The sequence below is a fragment of the Pristis pectinata genome, chromosome 24 (genome assembly GCF_009764475.1).
Source record: "Pristis pectinata isolate sPriPec2 chromosome 24, sPriPec2.1.pri, whole genome shotgun sequence".
In the NCBI taxonomy this organism is placed as follows: domain Eukaryota; kingdom Metazoa; phylum Chordata; class Chondrichthyes; order Rhinopristiformes; family Pristidae; genus Pristis; species Pristis pectinata.
In genome coordinates this window covers 31897924-31922412 of record NC_067428.1, presented here as the reverse complement: position 1 = coordinate 31922412, position 24489 = coordinate 31897924, and the positions used below count along the sequence as shown (strand labels likewise).

At 43.7% G+C, this 24489-nt stretch overlaps 1 protein-coding gene across 4 annotated transcripts in view; it reads left to right on the top strand.

The window, feature by feature from the left end:
- The window catches only part of nfic (nuclear factor I/C), a 409937-nt gene that overhangs the window by 375220 nt on the left and 10228 nt on the right, over positions 1 to 24489 (top strand). The window lies entirely within an intron of this gene.

Below are 24489 nucleotides of genomic sequence, written 5' to 3'. Positions count from 1 at the left end.
TTAAAAGAAATCATTTGCACCCTAATTTAAATAATTGGAGAGAGAAGATCGATGCATACACTGCTCAGCCGCCCTTAGCTTCAGATAGCCAAGGCCCTAGCAACAGAGAGTGATGGCACCGTTCCAAAGTAATCTCCTACACCCTGGTTTGCAGTTAGAACTTTGATCTCCATTTCCTGTTTCATTGAGGATTTCATGACTTTAAAGTAACTCCTGTTGAACTGGGAGCTTGTGCTGAATTTTAAATCTCAGTCAAGTTTATTTTCCAAATCTAAAGCGCAGTTGGACTTTTTTTTAAGTAATTACATCATATTTATATTTCAAAACTTCAAACACTCAGTTGGTGCATTTTGCTTCTTTTTGTTAAGAAGCTGTATGTTTGCAGAAGAGTTTCCCAGCTTCCATTTTGAATAATATTTTTCTTTGTTGTGTTTGGTTCCCTAGCTTGGGTGGGTAGGCAGGTAGTAGGCTTCGACCTCCTCTTAATCTGCCTGCACAGGGAGGATCAGAGTCACCAGTGCTTGATACTCTTGCCTCTGTTTCTGATTCCCACTATCACCCTCTCCTGCCATGGGAGAGTTGAAAATCTCAGCATCCTATCACTGTGTAACACAGTGTGGTGGAACTTAAGTGGTCTATATCAGTGCACCAGTTAACTGAAAAGTGTCAGTACTGATGCCTGGCTACTGTACAGCTCTGTTTGAAGTCCACTCCCCATTTAAAGTCCTGATTGATTTACAGCTCTTTGAAATGTGCTCTGTTTTATTCAAGTAATCTCACACCAACAGGAAATTTTCTTAATTGCAGGAGAAAAGATAACTGTGCAAACACAAATACAGCCCTGTCCTTGGGATATTTTTTTATACTGATAGAAATTTATGTCAACAGAGAGTTTAGCCTCCCTCAGTTCCTTGGAGCCATGTATATTTTCTTTCAGTCAAATGCAATAACGCTTGACAGTAAACATTTACTGTTTTCATAGCTTTGAAGTCGATGTATTTTTTTCCAGGCAAAGACTAATTTTATTTATCCACATTTCCCAGAATGCCGGGTAAGATTTCCAGTGTGTACCTGATGAATTTTGGGAATATGATGTCAATGGTATCGGTGACTAAAAGCAAACATTAAACTACTGGAATGTAATATTGAGTAAATTTCCAGAATCTAAGGTCCAGTTGCCACTTGGCAACATGCTTGGCTTGCCTCTGTGTCAGAACCCATTCCAGCTTCAAATCCCATTCCAGAGACTAAAACATAGAAATCCTCGATCCGTCACTGAGGACTTGCGATATTCTTGGAGCCTTCTGTTTCCTTTAGCTGTTTAATAGTCCATCACAGTTCACAACTGGATGAGGCAAGGCTGAAGAGTTTTGGTCTCCTTCCTGGCTGTGGAGATTGGTTAACTATGCCTCTGCTGAGCACAAAATACTGCAGATGCAGGAGATCTGAAATAGAAACAGAAATTACTGGAAAGCGTCAGTGAGGAGAGAAATAGCCTCAGTCTAATGACCTGGAGGCTGGATAGGCTGGGACTTTTTATCGAGTGTAGGAGGCTGAGGGATAACCTTAGGGCAGGCACGTTAGTGTAGTGGTTAGCGTAACGCTTTACAGCGCCAGCGACCCAGGTTCAATTCCAGCCACTGTCTGTAAGGAGTTAGTACGTTCTCCCCGTGTCTGCGTGGGTTTCCTCCAGGTGCTCTGGTTTCCTCCCACATTCCAAAGACGTACGGGTTAGGAAGTTGTGGGCATGCTATGTTGGTGCCAGAAGTGTGGCAACACTTGTGGGCTGCCCCCAGAACACGCTACGCAAAAGATGCATTTCACTGTGTGTTTTGATATACATGTGACTAATAAAGATATCTTATCTTACTCTTATAGAGGAGCATAAAATCACAGGGGACATGTATAAAGTGAATACCCACAGTCCTTTCCCCAGGGTAGGGGAATCCAGAACTAGAGGGCACAGGTTTAAAGTAAGAGGGGAAAGGTTTAAAAGGGACCTGAGGGACAACTTTTTCACACAGAGGTGGTGGGTGTATGGAACAAGCTGCCAGTGGAAGTGGTAGACCTGGGTACAATATTGGCATTTACAAGACATTTGGACAGGTACATGGATAGGAAAGGTTTAGAAAGATATGGGCCAAATGCAGGCAAATGGAACTAGCTCAGTTGGGCAACTTGGTAGGCATGGACAAGTTGGGCCGAAGGGCCTGTTTCCATGCTGTATAGCTCTATGACTCTATGACCTTTCAATGGAAGGATAACACATTACATGCTGCTTTTACTGGTTAGCATGCATGTAGGTCTGTATTACAGCTTTAGTGTGTTAGCATTCTGTCCTTAGAATGAGGTACTGTTCGTGGCATGTCACACTCAACTTCTTCTCATTGCGCAGATGGATACATGCGCCACCCCTTACAACCAACAGTCACATTACAGTCATAATCATGTGTAAAATTCAGCAGCAAAGCAATGTCTCTTCACTGAAAGTTGTAACCTATTTGTACAATTATCTTCCAAGCAACTAAACCAGCGACAATATTTTATTTCTGGAAGCTGGGTCCCTGGAGATATTTAAAGAGGTGGGAGATAAAGTTTTGGAAGATTGGGGAACTGAGAGCTTTGGGAACCGACACAGAAGAGGAGTTGAGGGCTGGGAGAGATCAGCCATGATCGTGTTGAATGGCGGGGCAGGTTTGAGGGGCCGAGTGGCCTACTCCTGCTCCCAGTTTTCTTGTGTTTTTATTAGCCTGACAATGTTGTCCCGTGTTGGTTAATGTTGAAGCTTTGGTAGCCATGTTGTCTGAGCACAATTTCAATAGGAACCATGGTCCAACTGCAACTCCTTGCTACTGATTCCACCAATCAGTAACGCTGCTGGGATTTTCCATTTGTTCCCCTCCCAAACATGTCCCAATCAAACCTCTGCTGGGACGATATCTCACAGCGCGCTCCACACCAACACTCCTCAGCAACAATGGATGATGGGACTGCAGTTTCAAAGGGTGTGAGGTTGTAGCATCAGACCCAGCAGAGCTTTATCACCTGCCAAGGTCACCGTACTGCAGGCTGAATCAGCACAGGCTGGGATTCCTAACTCTCCAGGATTTTCCTGAAGTCTCCAATTAATAAGGATATTCCACTGGAGACAGTGCTATTGCTTTGGTATTGGTTTATTGTCACGTGTACAGAGGAACAGTGTAAAACTTTGTTTGCATGCCATCCAGGAAGATCATGCCATACACAAGATAAGATAAGATCTCTTTATTAGTCACATGTACATCGAAACACACAGTGAAATGCATCTTTGCATAGAGTGTTCTGGGGGCAGCCCGCAAGTGTCGCCACGCTTCCAGCACCAACATAGCACGCCCACAACTTCCTAACCCATATGTCTTTGGAATGTGGGAGGAAACTGGAGCACCCGGAGGAAACCCACGCAGACACGGGGAGAACGTACAAACTCCTTATAGACAGTGGCCGGAATTGAACCCAGGTCGCTGGCGCTGTAATAGCATTATGCTAACTACTACACTACCATGCCTGTACTTATGCACAGTATCTATACCGTGCATAAGTACTTCAAGGTAGTAAAAAGAAAACAGAATGCAGAATATATATTGTTGCAACTACAGAGAAAGTGCAGTGCAGGTTAACAAATAAAATGCAAGGGCCATGACGAGGTAGATTGGGAGATCAAGAATTCATTTTTTGCATACGAGGGGTCCATTCGAGAGCCTGATAACAACAGGATAGAAGCTGTCCTTGAGTCTGGCAGTTCATGATTGCAAGCCTCTGCATCTTCTGCCCAGTGAGAGAGGGCAGAGGAGAGAATATCCGGGGTGGGAGGGGTCCTTGATTAGGCTGGCTGCTTTCCCGAGGCAGTGGGAAGTGTAGACCGAGTCCATGGAGGGAGCCGTGTTCACAACTTTCTGCAGTTTCTTGCAGTCTCAGTAAGAACAGTTGCCATACCAAGCTGTGATGCATGCAGATAGGATGCTTTTTGTGGGGCATCTGTCCCACATCTTGTGAGGAAAAATCAGGAGAGCATTCAAAAACATGTTTTTTTATGTCCACACATCAATCAATTAGTTATAAAACTATTGGATATAGTGAGAATTGGCCAGTTGGTGGAGATGGGGGTATGTAACTACATCAGTAAACTCGGTGCTTCAGATGTGATGGACATCCTTATCAGTCAGAGGTCATAACATCCACTGCAGCCTTGAGGCATGGACAGACTCACTACTGCAATATCTGTGTGTATGTGTGCAGGCAACATATACTGATAACTGCAACAGTGGGGTTGGAGGGAGAGGGCCATATGGTTTAACCTCCAGAAATGTATCCAAACAGACTTCGGAGTCTGACACTGGAATGCCCCTTAAACTGTGGGTGTCCTTACTATCTGAGGTTGTGAAAGCCTCCCCAACACAAATGTTTCTTTCATGAAGGTCCACCAGAAATAACACAGTCCGATTAATACTTCATAGAGTCATACAGCACACAGATCCTACACAAGCTCCCCACACTGCCATCAACTCCGCCCAGATTCTACCACTCGCCTACACACTAGACACAATTTTCCACAGCCAATTAACCTGCCAACTCACATGTCCTTTGAAGTGTGGGAGCACCCAGGGGAAACCCACGCCGTCACAGGGAGAACTTGCAAACTCCACACAGACAGCACCAGACGTCAGGTTTGAACCCCGGTTGCTGGAGCTGTGAGACAGCAGCACTACCTGCTGTGCCACTCGTCAGGGACGAATTGGTGGGTGGAAACCCAGCTCTCCACATTTACCTAGAACATAGAACATTACAGCACAGTACAGGCCCTTCGGCCCACGATGTTGTGCTGACATTTTATCCTGCTCTAAGATCTATCTAACCCTTCCCTCCCACATAGCCCTCCATTTTTCTATCATTCATGTGGTTATCTAAGCGTCTCTTAAGTGTCCCTAATGTATCTGCCCCCACAACCTCTGCCAGCAGTGTGTTCCACGCCCCCACCACTCTCTGTGTAAAAAACTTACATCTGACATCCCCCTTATACCTTCCTCCAATCACCTTAAAATTATGTCCCCTCATGTTAGCCATGTTTGCCCTGGAAAAAAGTCTCTGACTGTCCACTCGATCTATGCCTCTTATCATCTTGTACACCTCTATCAAGTCACCTCTTATCCTTCTTCTCTCCAAAGAGAAACACCCTAGCTCACCCAACCTATCCTCATAAGACATGCTCTCCAATCCAGGCAGCATCCTGGTAAATCTCCTCTGCACCCTCTCTAAAGCTTCCACATTCTTCCCAAGATGAGGCAACCAGAAATGAACACAATACTCCAAGTGTGGTCTAACCAGAGTTCTACAGAGCTGCAACATTACCTCACGGCTCTTGAACTCAGTAACCCGACTAATGAAGGTCAACGCACCATACACCTTCTTAACAACCCTATCGACCTGCGCAGCGACCTTGAGGGGTCTATGGATATGGACCCCAAGATCCCTCTGTTCCTCCACACTTTGTGCCACCTAAGCACTGAAGTGGACAGGCACAGCTTCTGAGTTTGCACACAACCCGGGATCTCTTTGCCATCTGCTGTTGCTCTGGTGGGAATGCTCCAGTTTTAAAAGTGCTCTGAGTTTAGACCGCACTATCATCAAATTAGAGAGCTTTGTGTTTGTTTTGCCTTTTTGCCAAAACCCACAGCATCCCAACCCAGTTTCATGATGCCTTCCTTTCAAATTACGGATAATCAAATGTTGGTAAGTATGCCACATTGTCTCTATAATTGGTCATTAATTAACCTCACGTTTTAAGAGGCTCAGTATGACTGCTTTTAAGGCAAATATATGGTTTTACTTTAAAATTCTGTAACATTATATCAAAGGTTTTAAGCTTGTCAGCAAGGCGTTGTTGCAGTTATCAGTATATGTCGCCTGGATACATACACACAGCGATACTGCAGTAGTGACTCTGCCCATGCCTCAAGTCTGCAGTGGATGTTATGAACTCCAGTTGATAATAATGTCAATCACATCTGGGACACTGAGTTCATTAGTAGTTACATACATGTAAGTCCTGAGAACTAACTGCTTTTTACCATCACATTCTTTTAGTAGCATCCATTACGTTGTAATACCTGCTGCAGAACTGAAGATAAGAGTTGGTGAACAGTGAAGGAAGGTCAGTGGGCTAGAAATGGTTTTCCTTAGCACAGTGTTTAATGTGCTACATGATAGAGTTTCCTTGAAAGCCAATCATTAACTCTGATCAATTGCTACACATTGATTAGGGAACTGCACTGTGGTCCCGTATGTGGATGGAGCTGATACACATACAGGCAACAGTGATGTCAGTCAGCATGGAATGCACAAATCAGCTCGCAATTGCAATTTTGTGTTGTAAGTTTGCAAGTGGCAAACAGCAGGGTCAGCGCTGGAGGTGGAGTTGGCCTTTGCTACAGGGTGTAGTAGAGGTATGGGAAGTGATGACCCAGAGGAGAGGTAACCAAGAGGATCGATGGGGGCAGGGTGGTGGACCCTGTCCACATGGACTTTTGACAAGGTCCCACATGGTAAGCTAGTCTGGAAGGTAAGATCACATGGGATCCAGGGAGAGGTCGCTAACTAGATTCATAATTGGCTCGATGGTGGGAAACAGAGGGTGACTGGAAGCCTGTGAGGAGTGGGGTGCCACAGGGGTCGATGCTGGGACCTTTGCTGTTCCTTTTATAAACAATTTGGATGAGAATGTACAAGGCACGGTTAGTAAGTTTTGGGATGATACTAAAATAGGTGGTATCATAGACAGTGAAGTAAGTTATCACAGACTACGGGGGAATCTTGATGAGCTAGGAAAGCAGGCCAAGGATTGGCAAATGGCTTTCGATTGGAAGTGTTACATTTTGGAAAGTCAAGCCAGGGTAGGATTTATACAGTGAATGGTCAGGCCGTGGGGAGTGTTGTGGAACAGAGGGACCAAGGACATAATTTGCTCAAAGTGGCATCACAGGTAGACATGGTGGTGAAGAAGGTGTTTGGCACACTGGCCTTCATCAGTCAGGGCATTGAGATTAGTAACAACATTTAAAAAGACATTTAGTTAAGTAAGTGGATAGGAAGGGTTTAGAGGGAGATGGGCCAAACACAGGCAGATGGGACTGACTTAGGGGGCACCATAGTCGGCATGGACCAGTTGGGCCGAAGGGCCTGTTTCTTTGCTGTATTACTCTATGGCTCTCTAGGCTCATTTAAAGGACCATCCATACCTAGTCTGTTGGCAAGCAGTCCAGAACAGAAGCACATGATCTATCCCACATGACTCCAAGGCCACCCTGTGTAAGGGAGGCCCTTTGGTGTTGCTGGCACAGTTAATGGCTAAATCAGTAGTGCATCAGCCCAGACCATTTATGCAAAAGTGGCGACACAGAGGCGGAATGACTGGGGTTGACTTAGACGGGGGATATCGTACTTTGGCTGTGTAGATTCGCTATGGGGCCTGTTGAGAGTTACTTCAGGTATTTATGAGGCCCACACATTCCTTGTGGGATCTTTCAGCCCAACTTACTCTTTGGAAAGTCAGGTGCCAGAATTTTGTCCCCTGTGTCACCTCTTGTCACCATTGGAAAATGAGGTCTAAACTCCTTCATTTAGATTTGATCTCTATCTTCGATTTGTTGTTGAGTTGGTGCTTATTCAGGCCTTTAACCAGATGTTTAGCAGCATCAGTTTCAGCTGTCAGTGCTTCTCCCAGCAAAGTCTCGGGCAACTATGGGACAGACACATCCCACTCATGGTGCAGTAGAGAGTGTGCAGCTGCTACAAAATGTGCTGCAGTTGCAACATCGAGATCACTCCGACATCACTTCCCAGACCTGCGGCCTTTACCACCAAGAAGGACAAGGGCAGCAGGTGGAGGAGAAGACGACCACCTGCAGCTTCCCCTCCGAGTTACGCACTGTCCTCACTGGGAAATATCTCGCCAATTCATCTTCCTCACTGGGTCATAGTCCTGGAACTCCTTGTGAGGCTGCACTGTGGGAGCACCTTCAGCGATTCAAGAAGACAGTTCACCACCTCCTTCTCGAGGGCAATCAGGGATGGGCAATAAATGGTGGCATTGCCAGCAGCACCAAGATCCTGGAAGAACAATTAATAAGAAGTGAAGGTAATTTTCTTGCTGTGCTTCTGGTTCAGATTAGGAAATTCTTACTGAGCACCAACGCAGAGGAATAGCAACTGATGAGTACCCTTACTGACAGTAACCTTACTGCACATCATCAATAACTTTCATTTCACCAGTGAGTGGAGCCAAAAGTGAGGCACAGTGTGTCTGCTATGATGTTTTTTGTTTTATCTGCAGGTGCCATTTTGAAAGTGAAATATATTTTCATTTCAAAAACCAGACACTGATATGACATCATCAAAACCAATCTTTCATGACTTGTAAAACAGAAACTCCTAGAAGGCAGCCACATACAAAGATTTGGCATCCACTCCTTGGAGAAGCATCTTGGTCAAAGTTGGTAGAACATTTTCCCATCTAATCATTCCTGAGACCACCCACAACTGGACCGAAATATCAGCTAGTTCTGTCGGGCTGTCTTACAACAGCCTGAAGCTAGAATGGAAGGGAATGATCTTTCACACGCATTGGAAAAAAACATCTATTACACAGGAGAACTTTATAGAAAAACATTCATTACACAGGAGAGTGTCAAAGAAAAACAGGCATCACATTTGGAGGGGTAGATGAGAAAACATTCGTTGCACAGAAGAGCTTTGTATTAAAGCATCACCAGGCTCATGCCGGCCTTCTGTAGTTAGAAGTCTAAACTCAGAGCTAAGATCAATAGTGTGTATGTTGGCAGCCCACTGTAACAGAGGAAAATTCCCAATGATTGAAATGTTTGACCCCTGAGAGAAAGAATTACTTGGGCCTTCAGCATCCTTGGGATATGCCAATGAAATACTTTGGAAGTAAGGTCACTGTTTTACTGTAGGAAGCACAGTTGCCAATTCGTTTACAGTGAGGTTCCACTAATTAATCTGATGGGTTGGAGGGAGTAGAATTTAGAAGAGTTGTCATGCTGTTCTGAAGTTCTCACAGAATCACAGAACAGTACAGCACAATACAGGCCCTTCGGCCCACAATGTTATGCCGACCTTTAAACCTCACCTAAGACTATCTAACCCCTTCCTCCCACATATCCCTTTATTTTAAATTCCTCCATATGCTTATCTAGTAATCTCTTGAATTTGACCAATCACCACCCCAGGCAGCACATTCCATGCCCCAACCACTCTCTGGGTAAAAAACCTTCCTATGATATCTCCCTTGAACTTCCCACCCATTACCTTAAATCCATGCCCTTTTGTATTGAGCATTGGTGCCCTGGGAAAGAGGCGCTGGCTGTCCACTCTATCTATTCTCTCAGTGGGACCTTGTATGTATATAGGGTAGACAGTGCCTTGGTTTAGTACCTCATCTGAAAGGTGGTGCATTTGAGAGTACAGCACTCACTCAGGACTACACTAGATTGACAGCCTAGATTTTGGACTGTGTAATGGGAATTGAATCACAACTTTTTGACTCGGATGGGTTTTCTAGCCAAGATCCACAGCTGACACCAAGTGAAGATGGACGACCTACAATCCAAACAATCTCCAAACATGTAGAAGTGCACAAGATTATTTTGAGTTACTCATCTTTCACATCATAAAAATATTGTATTGTTACCCCTAAAGGATGTGCAGAAAGGGCAGGGACGGTAGTGTGGCAGTTAGCGTAACGCTATTACAGCGCCAGTGACCCAGGTTCAGTTCTGGCAGCTGTCTGTAAGGAGTTTGTACGTTCTCCCCATGTCTGCGTGGGTTTCCTCCGGGTGCTCCGGTTTCCTCCCACATTCCAAAGACGTACGGGTTAGGAAGTTGTGGTCATGCTATGTTGGTGCCGGAAGCATGGCGACACTTGCAGGCTGTGCCTAGAGCACTCTACGCAAAAGATGCATTTCACTGTGTGTTTCGATGTACATGTGACTAATAAAGATATCTAATGTAGAGCTGGAATGTTATTATTTTTAGATTCAGGCAACCTAAGAGTCACTTTAAAAGAACACAGACCCAAACTGGATAGCCACCAGTAAAGTATAGGTTTGGAATGAATATTCCTGTGAATCTAAACTTTGCTCTATCACATAAAATAAAGCAGACTGTCCATTGGGAAAGTAATCTTTGCTTTGCGATCGAGACCTCAAACATATCTTCTCAAGTAGACCACCAGAGAGATTTAGCTGTGCCAGAGTTCAATACCATCTTCTGTAACCTGACACCCAAGACAACAAGTGACAAAATTGTTTCATTGGAAGCCAAGTCATTAATCCCTGGCAACAGGCTTCTATGCTATATTTCTCTGATGGAGTCAGTCGCGTATATCTCTGAATGTATGTGAAGGATTTTACAGCCCCCAAGAGTTTTGAAGCCAACAGAAATAATTCTATCGATATGTATTATATCCTTTTATGTTAACTGCTGCCCCGTAATGTGGTTTGGCCCTGTTTAAATAAACGAGGCCTTGTTACTATTACAGTTAGAATAAGATATTTTAACTATAACACTTTTTCTTAAAGAAAATAATTCCTCAAACCTTGCCAAATGCTGAAGTGTTGCAAATTAAAAATGAAACGACTATCAGAAAGTAATGTGCCAAGAACACCATTCACTCCTTACCTCCTACCCCAGAAAGAACCAGAGAACATGAAGGTGCATAGTCACATGGCCATACAGTGCACTGGTACCTAAACTCTGAGTTGCTTGTCATCCTGTTTTGCAAGCTCAGCAGATTACACCTCATCATTTGAAGGTACCCTGGTGTTGCTCCTGCCATGCCCTTCATTGGACCAGGGTCAATCTCCTGACCTGCTAGAAACGTTAGAGTGACGGGTGTGCTGGGCCATGGGGATACAGATTATGGTCGTGTACAGTCCTGACGGTGCTGATGGTCCACCAGGATGCCCAGTTTTGAGTTGCCAGATCTGTTCTGATTGTAATACCACACAAAATGATAGATGGTGTCTTCTGTGTGAAGACGAGACTGTCTCCACAAGGGCTATGCAGTGGTCACTTCTATTATGGACACATACATCTACCTCAGGTAGATTAGTGAGGACTGGATTTACCATTGTTTTGACTGCAACTGTCAGGAAAATGTAATACAGATACTTCAACCAGTTGCTTAATGGTCAGCTTCCACTGGTACCCCACCCAGCATCTGATACAGGGATAAACCTTGTGTTGGTTCTGACTGCCTTCAGACCAATGGTGGTGTTACCAGGCCACTCTTGGTGACTGACACTGAAGTCCCCACCCAGAGGATGTTCAGTTCACTTGATACTTTCACTGCTTCTTTCAAGTCTTGTTCAACATCAGTTGAGAAAGGATTGGTAAATCGGTTTATTATTGTCACATGTACCGAGGTACAGTGAAAACCGTGTCTTGCATACCATCCATACAGATCATTTCATTACAACAGTGCATTGAGATAGTACAAGGTAAAACAATAACAGAATGCATAATAAAATGTTACAGTTACAGAGAAAGTGCAGTGCAGGCAGACAATAAGGTGCAAGGCCATAATGAGGTAGATTGTGAGGTCAAGAATCCTTCTTATCGTACTAGGGAACCATTCAATAGTCTTATAACAGCGAGATAGAAGCTGCCCTTGAGCCTGGTGGTACGTGCTTTCAGGCTATTGTATCTTCTGCCCGATGGGAGAGGGGAGAAGAGAGAATGTCCAGGATAGGTGGAGTCTTTGATTATGCTGGCTGCTTTCCCAAGGCAGCGAGAAGTGTGTACAGAGTCCATGGAGGAGGCTGGTTTCTGTGATGTGCTGGGCTGTGTCCACAACTCTCTGCAGTTTCTTGTGGTCACGGGCAGAGCAGTTGCCATACCAAGCCATGATGCATCCAGATAGGATGCTTTCTATGGTGCATCGATAAAAATTGTTGAGGATCAAAGGGAACATGCCAAATTTCTTTAGCCTCCTGATGAAGTAGAGGTGCTGGTGAGCTTTCTTGGCTGTGGCGTCTAGTTGATTGGACCAGGACAGGCTATTGGTGATGTTCGCTCCTAGGAACTTGAAGCTCTCAACCCTCTCGACCTCAGCACCATTGATGAGTACGTGCACCGCCCCCCTTGCTGAAGTCAACAACCAGCTCTTTTGATGATCAGTGGTAACCAGAGGATTTCTTGTCCATGCTTGACCTGATGCTGGTCTGGCACCAATGGTAAAGACTTCTGGAGCTATTCCATCCTGCTGTATACCACTGTTCTTCCCCCTCAGGGGTTAAGGATTACGAGGAGAAGGTAGAAGAATGGGGTTGAAAAAAAAATCAGCCATGATTGAATGGCAGAGCAGACTCGATGGGCCGAGTGACCTAATTCTGCTCCTATATCTTATGGTCTTATACTCTGTCCTGCTGGTGGGACAGGATGTACCCATGGGTTGTGATGAAGGGGTCAGACACATTGTATGATTATGTGAGTTACAATTTATCAGGCAAGCTAACCTCTGCCAGTTTAGACATCACTGTCCTGATGTTTGTGAGGAAAGACTTTGTCAGGTTGGTTTGGCTGCAAACAATGTCAGTGCCTAGGTCAACACGCAGGGGTCTGTTTGGTTTTATTCTTTCCCTGCTTCAGTACGGCAATCATGGCACAAGTGAATGACTCGCAGGGCCATTTCCAAATTCACACATTAGTGGGTCTGGAGTCGCATATAAGCCAATATCGTTTTAATTTCTTGGTTATTAATTTGAATTTAAATGCCCCAGCTACCATAGTGGGATTTGAACTCAACTCTTTGGATTGTTTCCCTTTCCCTGGGAAAAAGACAGTGTGCATTCACCCCCTCCATGCCCCTCAGGCCTCGACAGGGTCATTTCATTTGTCTTTCAGAAGAAAGGAATATTGTGTGCAATTCTGGTCGCCCCACTACAGGAAGGGTGTGGAGGCTTCGAAAAGAGTACAGAAAAGGTTTGCCAGGACGCTGCCTGGATTAGAGGGCATGAGCTACGAGGAGAGGTTGGACAAACTTGGGTTGTTTTCTCTGGAGTGTCGGAGGCTGAGTGGAGACCTGATCGAAGTTTATAAGATTATGAGAGGCATAGGTAGGGTAGACAGTCAGAATCTTCCTCCAAGGGCAGAAATATCAATTACTAGAGGACATAGAATCGTAGAGCAATACAACATGGATACAGGCCCTTCAGTCCAACCAGTCCATGCCAGCCACGGTGCCCAGCCAGCTAGTCCTAATTTCCTTCATTCAACCCATATCCCTCCAAGCCCCGCCCCTCCATGTACCCCATGTACCTATCTAAGTGCTTCTTAAATTATACCATTGTACCTGCCTCAACCACTTCCTCTGGCAGCTTGTTCCATATACTCACCACCCTCTGGGTGAAAGAGTTGCCCCTCATGTCCCTTTTAAATCTTTCCCCTCTCACCCTAAACCTATGCCCCCTAGTTTTGGACTCCTCTACCCTGGGGAAAAGACTGTTACCGTTCACCTTGTCTATGCCTCTCATAATTTTAAACATTTATTTAAGGTCACCCCCCTTTCTCCTTCATTCCAAGGAATAAAGTCCTAGCCTGGCCAACCTCTCCCAATAACTCAGGCCCTCAAGTCCTGGCAACATCCTCGTAAATCTTCTCTGCACTCTTTCCAGTTTAACCACATCTTTCCTATAACAGGGTGATCCAAACTGTACACAGTGCTCCAAGTGTAGCCTCACCAACGACTTATACAACTGCAACATAATATCCCAACTCCTATACTCAATGTCCTGACTGATGAGATGCACTTAAAGTGAGGGGGGGAAAGTTTAAAGGAGATGTTGGGGCAAGTTTTTTATGCAGAGAGTGGTGGGTGCCTGGAACAGGCTGTCGGGGTGGTGGTGGAAGCAGATACGATAGAGGCATTTAAGAGGCTGTTAGGTAGACACATTCAGATTCAGAATATGCAAGGAATGGAGGGACGTGGTTCATGTACAGGCAGAAGAGATTTAGTTTAATTCAGCATCGTGTTGGGCGCAGACACTGTGGGCCGAAGGGCCTGTTCCTGCACTGTACTATTCGTTCTATCTATCTATCTTTCTGCCTGTCTGTCTGTCTTTCTATCTATCTATCTATCCATCTGGAAATACAGCAAAGTGCCTGATCTTGACTGAAGGTAATATCCCTTTGTAACCCCTGGGACCAGATAAAACAACATCACCTCTTAGAATATGTTATTTCTTTCTGATATTTTGGGACCACCATATTGAGATCACCGGGGAAGGTCAAATAAAAGATTCAGAAGGTGATCTAAGAAATTCCCACAACAGGAAATGCTTACATACGGCACAGTGGCACAGCTGGTAGAGCTGCTACCTCACAGCCCCAGGAACCCAGGTTCAATCCCAACCTCCGGTGCTGTCTGTGTGGAGTTTGCACGTTCTCCCTGTGACTGAAGGTTTCCTCTTGGTGCTCTGGTTTCCTGCCACATTCCAAGGACGTGAGAGTTGGTAGATTAATCGGCCACCGTGATTTGTCCCAGGAGTATAGGTGAGTGGTAAAATCCAGGAGGTGAGGAGTTTGATGAGAATGTGGGGAGGATTAAAAAATGGGATTAATGTCGGATTGGTGTGCACGGGTGGATGAAGATCAGCACGGACTTGGTGTTTCTACGCTGTATGACTCTATGACAAATACAAAAGCAAACAAATCGGACACAGGAGTAAGCCCCTCAAGCTGGTCATTAAAATCCTGGCTGATCTCTATTGTAACCTCAGCTCTGCGTTCCTGCCAACCCCTTGAATATTTCTAAACGGCTGTATAGAATGGGCATGTGGTTGAGTTATGAAGCTATCACCTGGTTAAGACGTTCAGTTAAAGTCAATACACACAGTTGATATCAAGTCACTTGAATCTGAGAGAAGGTTTCATTCCAAATGTATTCATTATCATCTGACTCATTCCATTCAACCTTGTAGGTGGTCCACATTCTCAGCTTCGATCCAATCTTATTTGTTTTTTAAAGATCTCTCTTATCTGTATTTATGAGAAGAATTTAATCAGGTTATTTGACTTTGGTGTAGTTGTCAGGTTTCTGGTATGTTCTGGAATTGCTTCAACACAGTTATGTGTAATATTACCTGAAGTGTATCGTGACATCATTAGAAATGTACAATGGAGAAATGCCATACATAGTGGGCTGTTCCATACATGCGATCGACAGGAACTGCCAGCATTCCACCTTTAAAACTGGAATATAACTCAGAATTCCTTGCACGCAGTGTCCTAGACATTCCGACAGATTCGACCCTCTGAATGCACTGTTGCTTACTAATGTGCATTTAAAGTATGAAACCTGATAAACAACTGCTCTCAGTGTTAACCCTATCTTCCTGAAGGGGTACTGTATACTTGAGGTGCTGTCGAAGAGGAGTGTCCAGTCTTTACACGACTCCCTGCTGAGATGACTGCCAAGGACGTTCCTGCTAATCACTAATTAGTTCAAAGAACCTTGAACCTAGTGCGGTGAATTTCTGCAGCTGAGATTATGAACACTGTCAGTTCAAGAATAACGGTCCATTTTTGTATGCTCAGCATTTTTCAGTAAGGTCCTCTCATCAAAGGTGAATATTACCCAATCAGAGTAGTCTGGTTTACTGGAGTTTAATTGTAAAAGAGCTTCTTAAGCAATAATGTAGACAGCCAGTTTTATTCTTCTATAAAATATAATGTCATTTAGACAGCACACTCCATTAGAAGAAAGTGCTAACTTGCCAAATTGCTCTCATTGGTCCAGTGTTTGAAATGTCAGTTTAATGTATTACATTAACACTCTTTAGCTGTGTTTATGGATACTTGTTATTTTCCTGATGTAAAACACTGCCACTTTGTGTATTTCATAGGGATTGCAAAGTATTTTAGAAAGTGCGTATCAATTCGGGCGAGTTCACTTTTTCTTGGGGGTTTGGTTACTCAGGTGCCAAGAGATAGTTGCTGTCACCTGTGAGGATATCTCACACTTTGATGCATGCTTATATCACTGGGTATTGAATGATGACTTAGTTGGACTCTTTATGATTAAAGGCTGCCTTCTTTAGCATATCCTGTGACAGCCTCCTTCCACTATCTTCACCCACGCACATGACAGTTGAATTTCTGTGTATTCTTGAAGCGTACTACAATGAAAATTAAAGCACACCAATATATTTGTAAGTAGGCTATTCAGATTTTTAAATAACATAAATCTCAGCGGCTTCGTATAACTTTCATAGAAGTGCATTATGGTTCAACAGTTAGACTATTTTTCACCTCCAATGCGGTCATAGAACAACACAGCACGGATACAGGCCCTTCGGCCCAACCAGTCCATGCCGACCACGGTGCCCACCCAGCTAGTCCCAATTTCTGTGTTTCAGACCAAGCCCTCCACTCCACATACATATCCGAGTGCTTCTTAAATGATACTATTGTAGAGCCATAGTTTTGAGAGGATGCCTCTTGCTGCTACTGTTCCCTGTGTATTTACATTCACGACAGTATTTGCTATTAAACGTTAATGGTTATGGTTTCATTTAGGAAACACTGACTTTTAAAATTGACTAGTAGTGGATTGTTGCGGTAAGATGAATGCATGATGCTGAATTTACTTATTCTCTGCAGAACACAGTTAACTGAAGCATTGATCTCCTTGTTTGTTAGTTAACTACATGTGATTAATACGGTCTGAAGATGGGAGGTTGCCGTTGGTGCCATTGGAACTGGAGTGACATATGAAAGGCAATTTTTATTCAACAAACTTAAATCTTTCAGGCACGTCATCATCAAAAGACCACATTTTATTTTCTTTTTTTCTCCTTTGTTTCTATCCTTTATATATCATCCACAGGCTTCATGACATTTTGCTGGTGATAACTTTGAGACGGATCCTTCAGATGTTCTTCTCCAGAACGCTTGTTAGCATTTACAGTTTCCTTTCAGCATCAAGTGATATTTCAGGCTGTATAATTTGAGTTGGCAGTCCAGACCGAACAGTGTTCCTCCATCAGTGGGATGGGAGTAGAGATTATTACTTAACTTGAGCCAAGAACCATGTTTCCACATCTGTCCACCATAATCTACCATTCCATTCCATGTATTCCATATCCTTTGTAATGAAGTGTTTTAATTGACAGCTAGCAAGACCTTCTAACGATCAAATTACACACTAATTTTAAGTAAATTTAAATGTTCTTTCCAATATAACGTCCAACAACTTGGGCAAAAGAGCAGTGTGTGAAAACATGGTCCAATTTTCCTGAGTAGGAAGAAGTTTATTTCACAAGAGCCTTGAGATATGTTTGTCCTCCTCGGGAGGAGAGCAAATGTAATGAAAACTCCAAATTAAAAGCAAAAGAGAGAAAGCTTGCGGGCGAACCATAATTGACCCATTAAGATTCACGATAGATCTAGCTTAAGTTAAATTTTGAGTGGGAGGAACATGCCTAAGAGAAAAGTCTTCTGGATAAGGACAAGTTCTGAGCTGCAACTGCTCTGTGTGGAGCTACAGTGCAAAGGGGAGAGTGGCATTGTGGTTACGTTACTGGACTAGCAGTCAGAATTCTGCACTGTTGATCCATAGAGTTGAATTTAGATCCCACTGTGGCCGCTGGGGAATGTATATTCAAGTAAATAAATAAATCTGGATTCAAAGAGAGCCAGCTTCAGTAATAACAACCATGGAACCATTGTTAAAAACATGTTTGATTCACTACTCTCCTCTGGGCATGAAATCTATCGCCCCTAACCCACTCTGGCCAACTTGTGACTCCAGATCCAAGAACACAGTTGACTAGAGTGGTCTTCAGTTGAGGAACACTTTGAGCTTTGTCAGGTGACATTGCATCCATGGATGATTTTTTTTTACAACTCTTCATCCCATTACTGCACGTCGATGTTCTAGATCTTAGTTTATCTTTTTAGTTATTGAAGACCCCGGTAACAAATATTGGTTGTGTGAGAAGAGGGTGGGGTAAAGGAAGAGAGAGATGTACAAGCTCTGAGGAACACTGTAACATAAGCTATTTAGCTAGGACAACTTCATCTGACTGGTTCCCCTCCCAGACCTCCAGTTGAAATTGCAGTTGGGTCCTGATGTTTTCCATAAGGACCAGGCATGTATTTTGGTATAAAGCACAAAGGGATGCAATAGGAGCTAAGAGATACATATGTTTATTGGTTTATTATTGTCACGTGTACCGGGACACAGTGAAAAGCTTTTCTTTGCATTCCACCCGGACAGATCATTCCATACATAAGTACATCGAGATAATAAAAGAAAACAGAATGCAGAATACAGTGGTGCAGCTACAGAGAAAGTGCAGGTGGACAATAAAATACAAGGGCCATGGCAAGGTAGGTTGGGATATTAAAAACAAGGTTGATTGGGAGATCATGAAATCATTATGTAAACAGCTGCAAGAAATACTTAGAAATATATGTACGCTGACCTTTGAAAGTGACAGGACAAGTTGGGGCTTATACTTGTGAAAAAGCAAACAGGATCTTTGTGGGAACTTGTTTTGCCATAGATGTTCACTTGCTGCTTTGTGCTCAGAGATTATGGGTTTGACTGGTTTCTAAAGAGTGGGGAGAATGAGGTTAGCAGGCTGAACTTTTCCATTCTGATCTCGTATTTTTCTTTAGCAGCTTGTTGTGAATTGTTTGAGGGAGCTTGGCAAATCCAACATTATAAGGTTCCTGCAGAGGAGATGCTTTAAGTTTCTAGCAACCAAATTCTTTGTGCAGGTTGTTCTGAATAAACTATAATGTTCAATGCACCAAACTAACTCCATTTCTACAGCACAGTCTGAGAAAAACCCTTGAAAAATGTTCAAGAAATAGGCTGCCAGTGCTACAAATGAGGATGATTACAACATTCTGATTAAAGTGTGTTCTTGTGATTTGCATTCTACAGGTAATTTTGCTGATTAAATTAAGTTTGCTAATCCAAAAGAAATTAATTTGGTCACTCAACTTGCTCAGAGAGAAATTCTACAGTTAAATGCAAGTGGAAATCATCTGAAATTGCTACTTTTGCTCTGAATTGCCTTGCAATCCAAGACATCCACTGAGCTAATGTGTGGGATGAGAGAGTTGCTCTGTGACTAGTGACAAAAGAAGTTAGATCTATATTCTTCGGCGTTTAGAAGAATGTGGGATAATCTTATTGAAACATATAAGTTCCTACAAATGAAAGACTGGGTAGGTGTCCAAATGTCGAAATGTTTCCACCTGTTGGAGAATCTTGAACAAGGGAACATAATTACAAGAAAAGGGTGCTTAGGAACTTCTCAGAGAGGGAGGGTGAATCTCTGGAATTCTCTACTGCAGAGGGATCAGGAGGCTCGAGCATTGGAGGGATTTAAAGAGGAGGTAGGTAAATTTATGAAATGTGAGATTGAGAACTGTGGGGAAGTGGAACAGAAGAGATGAGGCCTGGGGAAGATGAGCCATGATCATAGGAAAGGCTTGAGGGGCCGAGTGGCCTACTCTGCTCCTATTTTCTGATGTTCTTATGCTTAGACAGTGCTGCAAGTCAGTCTAAGAATAAGGTAATATTCTTGCTTTTACTGAACTGGAGGTAGATTACAGAGTTGGTATTCCTCATGGGTTTTGTGCATCTGACAGTTGTCTGAATCCATGGGCAACCATTTTGCATTGAATAAAAATGCTTACAAGAGTATTTAAAACCCATCCATTGAATGTTTCAGCCCAGGAGGGGACTATCAGTTCACTGATTCAGTGTTATTGTTAATCTGAATGTGGAATTTCTCCTTAGCTCCAATGAAAGCAGGAACATAGAACAGTACAGCACAGAACGGCCCCTTCAGCCCACGATGTTGTGCCGACCCATATAACACCCACTCCTGGATCGATCTAACCCTTCCCTCCTGTACAGCCCATAACCCTCCATTTTTCTTACTTCCATGTGCCTAACTAAGAGGCTTTTAAATGCCACTAGTATTAGAAGAGAAGCTTCTACCTCCCCAGATTAACAAGGTGGCCCAAGATTAACAGGACTTCTCCAAGACTGTAACTTGGAATTATGTGCTACTTCAATCAATATAAATATAATTCTCTCAAGTAAGGTCCACTCCACAAGCCGATTTCCCACTGTACCTCACCTTTAGACTCTGTGGTTAAAATTTAAGGGGTCACAACTGTGTTTGAAATAGCACTCAAATACTTTCAGTTGTCCAACTCCTTCTGTGTTGGAAACACAAAGTATGATACAACCAATGAAGTCTGGGCAAGTCAGTAGTCAGGGATGTATGTGGATAAAGTGAAAACAATTGTACGTTGAGATGGAGAGCTTTGTGCTGTTAACTTTTTGTTTTGGCTTCTCATATCTGGAGGAGTCATTTAGAGATCACAGGTTATTAACTGAATAAAAAGCTGCAGATGCTGGAAATCTGAAACAAAACAGAACCTGCTGGAAACACTCAGCAGATCAGGCAGCATCTGAAGAAAGAGAAACAGAGTGAATGTTTCACATCGAAGACTCTTCATCAGATTATTATACCCTTGCTAACTGTTCTCAAGATTTGCCTGTGCTAATTGGCTGTTTACAGGCATGTGCAGAATGACAGTGTTCTGCTAATGGTGTCCACTCTGGTGGTGCTGAGTTTAGGTGCACTACGGTAGACATCCAGGAATCGGCACTACTTTCAGTGCAGCTGCTTGCTTCCAGAAGTGCAACAGAGCTGCTCAATTGGCAAACAGATGGCAGTGCCATCTGTCAAGTGCAATAAAAAATGTGTTGGGTTTACTGTGAAGAGCAGATAAATAGTGATGCAGAGAGCTGTGCAAAGCTTGAATTAGTAGTTCCATACCATCATTAGCATTAAAAAAAATGGATAATCAAATACAGCTATTGAAAGACTAACGGCTGAGAAACACAACTCGATATTCACAATGTTTCCTTCATGGAATAATCAGCTCCTGCCATTAAGCATTCGCATTATTTTTAATTCTTGTTGTATCAGAATCAGGTTTATTATCACTGACTTAATGCGTGAAATGTGTTGTTTTGCGGCAGCAGTACAGTGCAAAGACATAAAATGACTATAAATTACAAAATAAATAAATAGTGCAAAAGAAATAACGAGGTCGTGTTCATGGGTTCATGAACCGTTCAGAAAATCTGATGGCGGAGGGAAGAAGCTGTTCCTGAATCACTGAGTGTGGGTCTTCAGGCTCTGTACCTCCTCCCCGATGGTAGTAACGAGAAGAGGGCATGTCCTGGATGGTGAGGGTCCTTAATAACGTTTAGTCATTTAAAATTAATTGGGTAAAGTTTTCTTACGGTGTTTTGTTGTGGAAATATAATGCAAAAGACATATTAGACCAAGGAACCTCAATTGTGATCCTGGCACTTTACAGTAAACTTCACTGAGACAGACCACGGTTGCAGCAGGTAGTGCCGCTGCCTCACAGCTTCAAAGACCTGGGTTCAGTCCTGACTCGGGTGCTGTCTGTGTGGAGTTTGCACGTTCTCCCCCGTGACCGTCTGGGTTCCCAGCTTCCTCACACATCTCCATGATGTGCAAATTGGTAGGTTAATCAGCTGCTGTACATCATTTCAAGTGTAGGAGAGTGATAGGAATTGGAATTGGTTTATTATTGTCACATGTACCAAGGTCCAGTGAAAAACTTGTCTTGCATACCGTTCATACAGATCAATTCATTATACAGCGCATTGAGGTAGTACAAGGGAAATCAATACAGAATAAAGTGTAACAGCTGGAGAGAAAGTGCAGTATAGGAAGATAATAAGGTGCAAGGTCACGATGAGGTAGATTGTGAAGTCAAGAGTCCATATTATCATACTAGGGAACGGTCCAATTGTCTAACAGTGGGATAGAAGCTGTCCTTGAGCCTGGTGGTACGCGCATCTTCTGCCCGATTCTTTTGTATCTTCTGCCCGATGGGAGGGGGTAGAAGAGAGAATGTCCAGGGTGGGTGGGTCTTTGATTATGTTGGCTGTTTTACCAAAGCAGCGAGAAGTGTAGACAGAGCCCATGGAGGGGAGGCTGGTTTCCGTGATGTGCTGAGCTGTGTCCACAACTATCTGCCATTTCTTGCGATCCCAGGCAGAGTGGTTGCCGTCCCAAGCCGTGATGCAGGAGAATCGAAGGTGTTGGTAGGAATGTGAGAGACAACAGGTTACAGAGAAATAAATGGGGGAATAGGACAGCTGGGAATGCCTCTGAAAGCCAGAATGGACTCAGTGGGCTGAATGGCCTCCTTCATATCATAAGAAAAAATCTGCAGAACTGGAGATCACAGATTATTGTTAATAATTTCACTGTGCAATGTGCTTATACCCAAATTCCATTCCACTATTTAAACAGCATTGACCTTAACGTCCATCCATTAAAATGAGAAAATAGAATTTAATACAAAAAGTTAAAGCAAGTTATTTCTTTTTACTTTAAGGCATTTACAGTAATATCACTGAAATAATTCCCAGGATTATACTCAATGAGTTATTTCTGTAGTTAAATTAAAATGAGAGTGGCAGTGAAGGAGACCTACTTCTCCCAGGTTCTTCATTGTTGCATGTCCTGAGTTTGTAACCAGATATTGTGGTTATTGAGAATGGGAACCAGCGTTCCAGTTGAAGTACTGGGAGCTCAGGATGCGTCTGTCTGTCCCAAGGAGAGTGATCAGGTGGATTTGGTAACCAGTTCTGCACCCCTCCCCACCCCATGCAACCCTTGTTCTATTTTCAGGTGTTCACCCTACATTTTCCTTGTGCCATGACTCCTCCTGTGACTGACACTATGAAGCACAGCTGCTTTTGTACAACAAAATACTTGCGCAGTTACCATGTGCCCAGTAACCAAAAAAGATAGACTTGCATTTAAATAGCACCTTTCACACCTCTTTCAAATACCCCAGTGCTTTACAACCAATGAAGTACTTCTGATGTTAAGTCACTGTTGTTGTGTAGGTAATGCGGCGGACAGTGTATGCACAGCAAGCTCCCACAGATCTGCTGATGGATTTATAATCTGCTTTGGCAGCTCTGGACGAGAAATCAGCATATACCTGGACAATGGTGATCACACATCTCCTCAAATAGAGACTGGGGATTTTTACATTCCTTTAAGCAGTCAGCGCCTTGGTAAATGCTTCATTCCAAGGATTACGTCTCTCACAGTGTAGAGATCCCTCTGTACTAATTGGTTGTCAGCCTAGAGTCTTGTTCTTAACATGAGACTTGAACTCATTACTTCCTATACAAAGAAGGTGGTCTCCCAACTGACCTGGACAGAAACCCTTGGCTTTTGGTGACACACGAGACTGCAGATGCCGGAATCTGGAGCAACAAATAAACCTGCTGGAGGAACTCAACGGGTCGAGCAGCATGTGTGTGGAGGGAAGGAATCGTCGAGGTTTCAGGTCAAAACCCTGCATCAGGACTGAGAGTGGAGAGGGGAGGTGGCTGGTATAAAGATGAATACTCTTTATACTGGCCACCTCCCCTCTCCACTCTCAGGGTTTCAACCCAGAACGTCAACAGTTCCTTGCCTTATGGTTCCTGCTGGTTCCAAACATTAGTACACAAGTTTGTTAACATGGAGCAACTGTTGCACCAGTGCAAGCAATATAAACATTGAACAGCACGGCATAGGAACAAAGCCCTTCAGCCCACCATATCCGTGCCGACCATGATGCTAATTTAAACTAATCCCATCTGCCTGCATATGATTTCATATCCCTCCATTCCCTGCCTGTCCATCTGCCTCATAAACATTGCTGTCATATCTGCTTCTACCATCTCCCCTGGCAACATGTTCCAGGCACCCACCGCTCTCTGTAATAAAAACTTGCCTCACAAACCTCCTTTCAACTTTCCCCCTCTCACCTTGAAGCTATGCCCCCTAGTATTTGATATTTCTACCCTGAGAAAAAGACCCTTTCTACTCTATCTATGCCACTCATAATTTTATATACTTCCATCAGATTGCCCCTCAACCTCTAATGCTCCAGTGCCAACCTGCAACCTCTGATGCCCCTCAACCTCTAACAATCCAAGTTTGCCCAACCTCTCCTTATAGCTGATACACTTCAATCCGAGCAACATGCTATTGAACCTCTTCTGCACCCTCTCCGAAGTCTCCACATCCTTCCTGTAATGCAGCGACCAGAACTGCGAACAATGGAGGTGTTCCAGGTGTTGGGAGGACACGAACAGGCTGGAACAATGGTTCTGCCCAGACAGTCTTGCTTGTCCATCTTGGGGAGTAAGTGGAGGTGGATTGTATGTGTTTGGGAGGTTGCACAGGGAAGGTCTCCTGAGGAAATGAGGTCAGTGACTGTCTGGAAGGCAATGGCCTGATCTTCCATGGTGAGGTCATAGTCCAGAGGGAGGTGTGGGGATGTGACTAA